The sequence below is a fragment of the Saimiri boliviensis genome, chromosome 16 (genome assembly GCF_048565385.1).
Source record: "Saimiri boliviensis isolate mSaiBol1 chromosome 16, mSaiBol1.pri, whole genome shotgun sequence".
In the NCBI taxonomy this organism is placed as follows: domain Eukaryota; kingdom Metazoa; phylum Chordata; class Mammalia; order Primates; family Cebidae; genus Saimiri; species Saimiri boliviensis.
In genome coordinates this window covers 10782243-10792222 of record NC_133464.1, presented here as the reverse complement: position 1 = coordinate 10792222, position 9980 = coordinate 10782243, and the positions used below count along the sequence as shown (strand labels likewise).

At 41.6% G+C, this 9980-nt stretch overlaps 1 protein-coding gene across 3 annotated transcripts in view; it reads left to right on the top strand.

Annotated features, from left to right (window-relative positions):
- Positions 1-9980, top strand: part of LOC101038956 (putative methyltransferase-like protein 21E) — a 230132-nt gene that overhangs the window by 44980 nt on the left and 175172 nt on the right. The window lies entirely within an intron of this gene.

The following is a 9980-nucleotide window of genomic DNA, read 5'->3' as shown; positions in this document are numbered from 1 at the left end:
TGATCTACCCACCTTGGCCTCCTGAAGTACTGGGATTACAGGTGTGAGCCACCATGCCTAGCCTCTCCAGAGACGTTTCGATCCTGGAGCTTGTGGATACGTTTACACGTGTGCAGACATTTTTGCATATGTTTTTATTCACTTCTTTTTTATGATATTTTTTAAAACCCGAATCTCCTTTCTTCCTTTCACTGTGCCTTCCCATATCGTAATGGGTGGAAAGTTAAAAGCTACAGCTTCTGGGAGGATTCTGTTCTCTGCACTGAACCCATACCAAGAGTGGCTATGTGGTCTTTTCTGGAGAAAAAGTCCACGGTTTTCAAAGGTCTCCAGAACCACTGAGGAGAGAGAAGGGAATAGTAGCAGGAAGACATGCTTTCAGCAATCGCTAGACATCTCATTTGTGTTTTATTCTTCCTTTGCATTTCTCCATTTTTCTCTGTAGGGACTGTAAGGCCAGTTAGAGTTACACGTGGCTTGATGACATAGCATGAGGAGAGGGGAGAGTTTCCAAAATTCTATCCTTTTTATTCAGGAACAAACAATACCTAGGTACTAAGTTTCTCTATGGTGAAGCCAAAGGAAAATGCCCCTAATACCCTATACTATTTTTGATATCTCTGGAATGAAATATAGATTATACAAATGCAGCTTCCAAAGTACAGAGGTAATTATACTAGTCTTTACATTTGTTCATTTCTTCTTCTGGAAAGTAACTTGCCTTCATTGGAATTAACATGGACGGATAGCTAAGAAGACTTGGACCTGGCTTTCAGACTCTTTATGCCTCCAGGGCTTAATTCTTCCTTTTCTTTGATATTTTCTCTTCTAATCTTCCACTTGCCAAACTCATTCTCATTCTCGATAAGAATGAGCGAATGGCCCTCTTTTGGGCAGGTAGCTTTTAACTCACCTCCAGCGTGATGTAATCACTTTCTAGTCTTCCTCTCTAGACTGTGTGCTCCTTGAGCACAAAAGAACCGCGTCTTTTCATCTTTAAAAAAATCCTCTCTAGCATCGAGCATAGTGTCTCACATAAAAGGAAATTTATACATATTTTATTTTTCATATTTGGCATGAGTAACTGCTAGCAGTAAAGTGTGTAATTCTTAAACATCTTTTTGAGGACATACACGTAGCCAACAAGCATATGAAAAAAAAGTTCAGTATCACTAATCATTAAAAAAATCAAATCAAAACCACAATGAGATACCACCTCACATTAGTCAGAATGGCTATTAATAAAAAGTCAAAAATAACAGATGTTGGTGAGGTTACAGAAAAAAGGGGTCACTTACACACTGCTGGTGGGAATGCAAATTAGTTGAGCCACTGCGAAAAGCAGTTTCGAGAACTTAGAACTACGGTTTGACCCAGCAATCCCATCACTGGGTATATACTCAAAGGAATATAAATCATTCATCATTCTACAATGAGGATACATGCACATGTATGTTCATCACAACACTTCACACAGTGGCAAAGACATAGAATCAATCTGGATGTCTATCAACAGTGAGCTGAATAAAGAAAATGTGTAAGTATACACCATGGAATACTATCTAGCCACAAAAAAGAATGAAATCATGTCCTTTGCAGCAACACGTATGCAGCTGGAGACCATTATCCTAAGTGAATTAATGCAGGAACACAAAACCAAATACAGGCTTGCACTTCCCTTCCTTCCCCACACCACGCAAAGAGAAAAAGGAAACTGAATCCAAAATGTTCTCACTTATAATTGGCTGCTCAACATTGAGTACACACGGACATAATGAAGAGAACAATAGACACCAGGACTTACTTGGGGGTGGAGGGAGGGAGGAAGGTGGGGACTGAAAAACTACCTGTTGGGTAATATGTTCACTGAGTGATTAAATCATTTGTACACCAAATACCTGCAACACATAATTCACCCATTTAACAAATCTGTGCATGTACCTTCTGAACCTAAACTAAACTGAACAAAAAAAAATCCTTTCTCTCAAAGATTTTTTAAAATGCATGCATAAGAATGCAAGAATGAGGGAAAGAAAGAATCAAGTAAAGATTTGGCATGCTAGAGATCCGATTTTGTTGGTATTGAATGGGAATCCCAATATGCTCTATTAACCGTTTTGAAAAACACTTCCCACTCATCTACCTCACTGCTCTACCTCTGGCTGGACATTCTTCTTTCTGGGTAAGACCTGAGCACAGAAAATTCTTTTTTTTTTTTATTGCATTTTAGGTTTTGGGGTACATTTGAAGAACATGCAAGATCGTTGCATAGGTACACACATGGCAGTGGGATTTGCTGCCTTCCTCCCCTTCACCTGTAACTGGCATTTCTTCCCATGTTGTCTCTCTCCAACTCCCCACCACCCACTGTCCCTCCCCTATTTCCCCCCAACAGACCCCAGTGTGTGATGCTCCCCTCCCTGTGTCCATCTGTTCTCATTGTTCAACACCTGCCTATGAGTGAGAACATGCAGTGTTTGATTTTCTGCTCTTGTGTCAGTTTGTTGAGAATGATGGTTTCCAGGTTCATCCATGTCCTTACAAAGAACACGAACTCATCGTTTTTGATGGCTGTATAATATTCCATGGTGTGTATGTGCCACATTTTCCCTGTCCAGTCTATCATCGATGGGCATTTGGGTTGGTTCCAGGTCTTTGCTATTGTAAACAGTGCTGCAATGAACATTCGTGGAGCACAGAAAATTCTTGTTAGCAATAAAGAATTCTCACTCTCTATTCACTCACATTCATTCCACAAATGTTTATTGAGTGCCTGTTAGGTTCTAGACACAATTCTAGGCACTAAAATTCAAGAACAAAACTGAGAAGAAACATCTGTCTTCTCATTGAGTTTACATTCTAGTATAAGGAGATCAAAAATTAGCAGTAAGCCGGGCGCGGTGGCTCAAGCCTGTAATCCCAGCACTTTGGGAGGCTGAGGCGGGTGGATCACAAGGTCAAGAGATCGAGACCATCCTGGTCAACTTGGTGAAACCCCGTCTCTACTAAAAAAATACAAAAAATTAGCTGGACATGGTGGCGTGTGCCTGTAATCCCAGCTACTCAGGAGGCTGAGGCAGGAGAATTGCCTGAACCCAGGAGGCGGAGGTTGCGGTGAGCCAAGATCGCGCCATTGCACTCCAGCCTGGGTAACAAGAGCGAAACTCCATCTCAAAAAAAAAAAAAATTAGCAGTAAATACAAGAAGTGATATATGTTCAAATTTATGCGTTATTGGAAAAAAATTGAGCTGGGTCAGAGGCTTTGGGGTCTCTGGGTGATAGTGTGGTGAATAGAGTGGGCAGAGGTGGCCCCTCTGAGAAAGTGACTCTCGAGGGAAGATGTGGGGTGAGTTGGCCACGAAGACAGCTGGGAGGGGATTCCTGACAGAGGAATAGTCAAGGCACAGGCCCTGTAGCAGCTGCTGGGGCTGAAGCAGGGTGGGGAAGGGTGGGAGGGAGGGGGCAAGAAGCAGGGATTAGAGGGAGGTAGTGAGGGCCTTTGGTGTTTTGGCTGTGTCTCCACCCAAACCTCATTTTGAATATAGCTCCCATAATTCCCATGTGTTGTGGGAGGGACCAGGTGGGAGATAATTGAATCACAGGGACAGTTTCGTTCATACTGTTCTCATGGTAGTAAATAAGTCTCATGAGATCTGATGGTTTTATAAGGTGAAACACCTTTTGCTTGATTCTCATTTTCTCTCTTGTCTGCCACCATGTAAGAGGTGCCTTTCACCTTCTGCCATGATTGTGAGGCCTTCCTAGCCACGTGGAACTGTGAGTCTATTAAACCTCATTTTGTTGACAGATTACCCAATCTCGGGCATACGTTTAGCAGCAGCATGAAAACAGACCAATACAGCCTTGTAGGCCATTTTAAGGACTTTGGCTTCTTTCTCTGAGGGAAGAAGGAAGCCACTGGAGGGCTCTGAGCAGAGGAGGAATATAACTTGGCTCACCAATTTCAATGGCTTCCTCTGGCTGCTGTGCTGGGAGTGGATGGTGGGTGAGCGATTGTGAAAGACAGAGAAGGTACTGCAGTGAGCTGGAGAGAGGGGACAGGCAGTGTGGGACCAGGAGCATGGGGCAGGCTCGGGTCAGTGGCGCCTGGTGAATGGTGCTTTTGGCTTATCCTGATCAACTGTGAACTTAAACTGAAGACTCAGGAATCTTCTGAAGGGCTTTTATAAAAGTGTTGATATGGGTAATAATTTGTAAGGTTTTTGAATGACAGTGCCTAGGTTCCACACAGACTCCTATCTAGCTTTTTAAAAATGTGGTCTTTCTTCCTATGAAAGAGCTGCTATGGATTCAGCATCCATACCATAAATTGAAAGTCAACTTTGTTGTATGGTGTGAGCTCTGTGGAAGGAATGCTTCCTGGATTTCATCAAGAAATATCATATCTGAGTAATTTACTAGAGGATTGTGAAGAAGTGTAGGTGCTAGGGGATAATGTTTAGACTTTTCAAAAAGTTCTGGACAATATTTTGTACTATGGACTATTGAAATGTAAGTGTTTGCATAAGAAATTGTTTAAAAAATAAAAATCCAGTAGTACAAATAAAAATTTTTTTGTGGGTGGTCATTAAGAAAATTCTAAACAGCAAGATTCTCAGTGAATTCCACAAGTCTGTGGTAAGAGACCCTTTCCAGGAAAACAGAAAATACTTTTCACATGGGTAATATGCTAATATGCTAACAGAACTCAATAACCAGAAAGCTGGAATCTATGGAAAATAGTAGTAGATCTTGAAAGTCTGAAATAAATCATTTTTGTGGATACCTTCCTAGTTTGACACAAGGGATATAAAGACATTTGTCTGTAAGCCTTTGAGATTGAAACTTAGGGAAGACCAAGAAGTTTCTATGTGGATAACTCAGAGACGAACCCCGAATTCAGATGCCCTTTTCCCTCCCTCCAGGCTCTTTATCTTGGAGAATCGCTTCACCTCCTCTCTCTATTGCTCCATCTAGAAGCCATGAATACTTCTGCTTACCTGTTCCCCTAACAGGTACACAGCTCGGCTGAGTCTTCTATTCCTCATCTGTTCTACTCTCTCCTTGGTATTTCCATCCTCAGCATCCTGCGTGGCACTCTACCATTTCCCTTCTGGAATATTCCCCTGGCCACCTGCCTGGCTTCATGGCCACCATTCTAGCTTGATTCCAGCTTGTCCTCAGATGGGACACCAGGGTTCTCACCCACAAATCTGATAGTATCAGTTCCCTCGAAAATCTCCTGCGTGGCTTCCACCGAAATCCTTAACATGGCACACAAGATCTTTTGCTGTCTGGCCCTCGCCTTTGTGTTCTTTATTCCCCTCTTACCATCCCTTCCTTGAACCCTGAAACCCTCAATGGAACTGCGTGCAGCTCCCTGTGTGTCCCGCCCATCACACTGAGGCGCTTTGTACCTGTTCAGTTTCTTCCTGCATTCCCAGGATTCCTGCAGGTTTCATGCCTCCGCCTTCTCAACATCCCAACTTGAAGTCACTGCCCTAGGAAATCTTTCTTCTCTGTCTCTGTTTCTAAATGAGGTATCATTCCTTTGTGTTCTCATAGCATTTTGTGTCTATTGCACTTATCACAAGAAATTGAATTGTTACTAGTGTTGAAAATTTTTAAAAAATTTTAGTCTCCTTAAACTTTATTAAGTCTCAGAAATGTGAAACATGCTTAATTCTTTGCTAAAAGAACTCAGACCTGCATGTGTACCCCATAACTTAAAGTATAATAAATAAATTAAAAAATAAAGAACTCAGACCTTCCATAATATATCCTTGTATTTGACGATCAAACACATCTCTATTTTCAGGACTTTTGGTTGGGTCTGCTCGTAGAGATCTTATTTTTACATGGTGGTGTTTTAAATAGGGGCTGAAAGCACAAATGATCTCGGTACCTGTGTTATCTTTTATTGCATTACACTAGCATTCCCATTTTTCTGTTTTTTTTTTTTTTTTTTTTTTTTTTGCCCTCTTTCATCTTCATTTAGAATGTAATTTTTTTTTATTCTTGATATTTTTTAATAAAAAAGTTTTTTTTTTTTTTTCTCACTCTGTCGCCAGGCTGGAGTGCAGTGGCATGATTGTGGCTCACTGCAATCTCTGCCTCCCAGGGTCAAGTGATTCTTCTGCCTCAGCCTCCAAAGTAGCTGGGACTACAGGTGTGCACCACCACGCCCGGCTAATTTTTTTTGTATTTTAGTAGAGACAGGGTTTCACCATGTTGGGCAGGATGGTCTCTAACTCCTGACTTTGTGATCCTCCCACCTTGGCCTCCCAAAGTGCAGGGATTACAGGCATGAGCCACCAGCATGTAAATATTTTATGAAGTAGATGATGATAAAAAAAAATTTCAAATATATATCTCAGGAAAGAAACAAGATGGAGCCTGGAGTTGGTCATGAAGAATTGTTGATAGCCAGTATTCTGAGTTTTTCTTCAATGACCCAATTTAAATCACTCTGAAAGAAGAGAAGCAAAGAAGTCTCTTTTTTATTCCATCTCTTTCCCTGTATAAATAATTGCTATGAGTGTCTAGGCCTTAGGACCAGTGCCATAAAGGCATTTTAAGATTCAATGCCACTAACTCATTTCTGAGCATCTCAGGACACCATGGGAACATGTGGATTGTGTGGTTTTCTGGAGTGGCTTGGCCATGCAGCCCTTTTGCCATGACACAGCAGCAGAAATCAGACCTGTTTTATTTAGAGCCTCCTTCTTTCTTCCTTTGTTTTCATGTGTTTCAGACCCTCACCACCTGATAACCAGCTGTAACCCTCCTCCAACTTCCTTAGGGGGCAACATCCCTATGAGAAAGTGAGTCAGGCCACAGCGGCCACTGGACACAGCATTGCTAGAGACAAGCGAAGATCAAGCAAGCTGAGGTCAGCACAGGTAGACAGGTCCAGTTGGCTAAAGGGCTGGGTGAGCTGTGCTTGGAAGGGAACTGGCAAGCCCGATCTGGTGTTAGGCAGAATTCTGGACTTAAAAGTTGACAGCAGGTGGGAGAAAATTTCAATAAGGCTGGACATACTATGAAGTATACACGACTGGCTTTGATAAGGATCTCTGCAGACTGAGACATTTTATCTAGGGTAATTCAGATATATTTAATTGGCCCTATTCCAGGTAGAGACTTGTTGGTCTTAAAGGGCTCTCATCAGTCAAGGAGAACCCAGTTACCTTAAAAGAAAAGGTGTTGCTTTACCTATCTATGCTTCTTATGCCTCTTCAGTAAGTGAACAAGAGGGGCATGAAGCCCGTATTCCTTGCAGACCTGGGCTTCTCCGCGGAGTGCTTGCTCTCATGGATGTGGTTGGATTAGCCCTGGGAGGTGGTGAGAGGAGGAGATGGGAGGAGGGTAGTTTTCTTACTTTTTCCCTTGGTTGGATATCCCCACTGAGACCAAGTCCCGTATGGTGCAAAACTGAGGGATTTGATCCAGGAATATGGACTTCTCCTTTTCCAGTTTCTGCAACTCATCCTGCCTATGGGAATCTCTTCTGCACTTTCAAATAAAGCCTCCTGAATTGTGATTTTCCTTGTATCAAAAGCCTTTAAAGATTCTTATTGTTAATAAATTGCAGACCCCCTTAGGCTAGCATTCAAGGACCTTGATGATCTGGCCCCAACCTACCTCATTCTTCCCAAAGCAAGCCCTCAGTGAAGCAAGGATACTGGCTGTTTTTTGAATACACGTGCAATTCCTGTCCTCAGGATTCGTCCACGCTACTATCAGCTGTCTAGAACACGCCTTCACTCTTCTCCACTGAGGTGAATTTTTAAACACAACTGCTCAAATCCTACCTTTTCCACTCTTGACCCTTCTGAAACCAGTTGATTGCCTTTCTTTCCATAATGTCTAACTGAGTTTGGTGATCTCTCGGGTGAGAGTAAATGAGTAGAAAGAAAACAAAATGTTAATACAAAAGACTGTGGCAGGACTGTGCTTTCCAGAAGTAAGCTGTCTAAACTTCCTCCAAGAGATAAATGCTTCTTTTACTTTGCCCTCTTGAGTATCAGGTATCCTCCTCTCTCAATGTGGCACTTGTTTAAAATCCACTGGGGATATTTTTGCATCACTGACTGGAGAGACGTCAAGGGCTCATGTAGCAGAACATTCTCAGGGCACATTCGATGTCTTGAGTCCAGGACATTCTCAGTAACTTGCAGCTACCAGTTTTCTTTCCAAGCGTGCAGACATGACTTATGTAATTCTGGCCTCAAAGGTATTTCCAGGACACTTGTCTGGAGACAAGAGCAGGATAATTAGCACATACATGATGGCCCACACAAGAGTGGGGCCATCAGGATAAAAGTTGGAATGGTCCAGACTTTAAACGAAAACTGCTAGCTTAAGAAGACTCAAGACAAAGGCTCTAGGGAGTGTGGGCCAGGAAAAGTGGGTTGGCGTGGTGGTAGAAAGTCCCCATGAAAACACAGGACATGATTTATTTTATTCTTCCTTTTTCTTTTTTGAGACAGTCTTGCTCTGTCACCCAGGCTGTAGCACAATGGCATGGTCTCGGCTCACTGCAACCTCCACCTCCCAGGTTCAAGCTATTCTCCTGCCTCAGCCTCTTGAGTAGGTGGGATTACAGATGCCCACCACCACACCTGGCTAAGTTTTGTATTTTTAGTAGAGATGGGGTTTCACCATGTTGGCCAGGTTGGTTTTGAACTCCTGACCTCAAGTAATCCACCTGCCTTGGCCTCCTGACGTGCTGGGATTACAGGCGTGAGCCACTGTGCTTGGCCACGAAGATATGATTTATATCCCTAGCAATGCATGCTTCACACTTGCAGATCCCATGTTTGAATGTTGGGAATTGACTAATTTTCTAATATGCTAAGACAGATAGACTTTGGTCAAGGGATGTTAGGAGCATTCAAGTAGTCCAAAGAGTTCTGAAGCCGTCGTGGAAGTGCTTGCCTTAATGCAGCAAATGTTCTGTGGATAATATCTTCCTGCTGCGTTACATCAAATGGAAATCGAGCTGTGTATTTTCTTAGCGTCTTAGGCCACAGTGCCCTGTGCGTTTAACTCAAAACTCTTTAAGCTATAATGGAACACCCTTAATGGATCATTTGGCATATGTGGTGATGCTTACATGAAACAAACTTCTAAAAAATTTACACTAAACCTTTTAGAACTTCCCACTAGGGAGCACAGTTGTGTTGAAAGGCAATATAATTTGTGACATCAGAAGACTCTTGCGAGTCTCTTTAGAAAGTGTGCTCCTTTTCATTTTCCTGACTTCATTTTCTTTTCTTCAAAAGAAAATTGATTATTTCATTAGATGAAACATTTTAAGATGTATTTATTTTTTTCAGGAATCACATACAAAGTAGTAGACTGTATGGTGATTTCCATCCAGCACAAGTTACATACAAATTATATTTTATGGAGGGTTTCTGGCCCATTATTTTTATCGGTAAAATTATATTTAGGGAGGGGTAATGGTGTGCCAGGGGAAACTGATGCTGAGACATTATAATTAACTTGCATTTTAAAGAAAGGCAAGTTAGACACTAGCCTTAGTGTGTAAGTTGTAACAATTAGAAAGAGATCTTTATTCTAAAATTATTAACTGCGATTCTGAGATATTATTGGTTAGTAGGACTAAATTTAAAAGTCAGCATTTTGTGGTGGCACACACGTATCTATGTATTTATTTTACTATGATGCAATTGGTAAAACTCTCATTTTTATTATTTTGAATAGAAGTCAGTAGTAGTTTGCAACATAAATCCAAGAGTTTAGCAAGCAAACTGTTCAGCTTGATTCTGTCTTTCTATTTGTGTGAGTGAGGTTTGATGACCCTTAGACCAAAAAGGATTCAACTGGAGACAAAACGTGACCCAGCACATTCTCATAAACTTTTAAATGATCCAGCCTGATGATTGTAGCTACAATGATAAGAAATATTAGAGTTCATTTTTTATTTGTTTATACATACATAGCAACTTAT